The 1,157-nt window shown below is 36.4% G+C and overlaps 1 non-coding gene across 1 annotated transcript; it reads left to right on the top strand.

Moving 5' to 3' along the window:
- Nucleotides 1-525: 525 nt before the first annotated feature.
- Nucleotides 526-669, top strand: LOC132018808 (U4 spliceosomal RNA). Its single transcript, XR_009404594.1, has one exon. It is a non-coding gene; the product is annotated as a U4 spliceosomal RNA (small nuclear RNA).
- The last annotated feature ends 488 nt before the right edge of the window (nucleotides 670-1,157 follow it).

The raw sequence follows: 1,157 nt of genomic DNA, 5'->3' as shown, positions 1-1,157 counted from the left end.
GTCTCAAATACACAACCTAACCCTACACCTAAAAGGGCTGGGGAAAGAACAGCAAACAAAGCCTAAACCCAGCAGGAGAAGAGAAATCATAGATTAGAGTGGAAATCAATGAAATAGGAACCAAAAGAACAGTAGAACAGATCGACGAAACTAGGAGTTTGTTCTTAGAAAGAATTAATAAGATAGGTAAACCCCTGGCCAGACTTATCAAAAGGAAAAGATAAAGGGCCCAAATAAATAAAATCATGAATGAAAGAGGAGAGATCACAACCAACGCTAAAGAAACACAAACAATTATAAGAACATATTATGAACAACTATATGCCAGCAAATTAAGACAATCCAGAAGAAATGAATGCATTCCTAGAGACATATAAACCTGAACCAGGAAGATATAGAAAACCTGAACAGACCCATAACCAGTAAGGAGATTGAAGCAGTCATCAAAAATCTTCCAACAAACAAGAGCCCAGGGCCAGACGGCTTCCCAGGGAAATTGTACCAAACATTTAAAAAATAATTACTAGCTTTGCACAGTGTCAGTATCATAGCCAATGAGGTTTATCTGAGGTGCGATTATTGTTAATTAAAAAAGAATTACTACCTGTTCTCCTGAAACTGTTCCAAAAAATAGAAATGGAAGGAAAACTTCCAAACTCACTTTATGAGTCCAGCATTACCTTGATCCCAAAACCAGACAAAATCCCCATCAAAAAAGAGAATTTTAGACCAATATCCTTGATGAACATATATGGGAAAATTCTCACCAAAATACTAGCCAATATGATCCAACCGTATATTAAAAAAATTATTCACCATGACCAATATGATCCAACAGTACATTAAAAGGATTATTCACCATGACTAAGTGGGATTTATTCCTGGGCTGCAAGGTTGGTTCAACATCCACAAATCAATCAATGTGGTAAGTACATTAATAAAAGAAAGAACAAGAACCATATAATACTATCAATAGATGCAGAAAAAGCATTTGACAAAGTACAGCATCATTACTTGATCAAAACCCTTCAAAGTGTAGGGATACAGGGTATGTACCTCAATATCATCAAAGCCATCTATGAAACACCCATATTATTCTCAATGGGGAAAATATGAGAGCTTTCCCCCTAAGGTCAGGAACACGGCAGGGATGTCCA

This window comes from Mustela nigripes, chromosome 5 (genome assembly GCF_022355385.1).
Source record: "Mustela nigripes isolate SB6536 chromosome 5, MUSNIG.SB6536, whole genome shotgun sequence".
Lineage (NCBI taxonomy): Eukaryota > Metazoa > Chordata > Mammalia > Carnivora > Mustelidae > Mustela > Mustela nigripes.
This window is presented reverse-complemented; position numbering and strand designations above follow the sequence as displayed.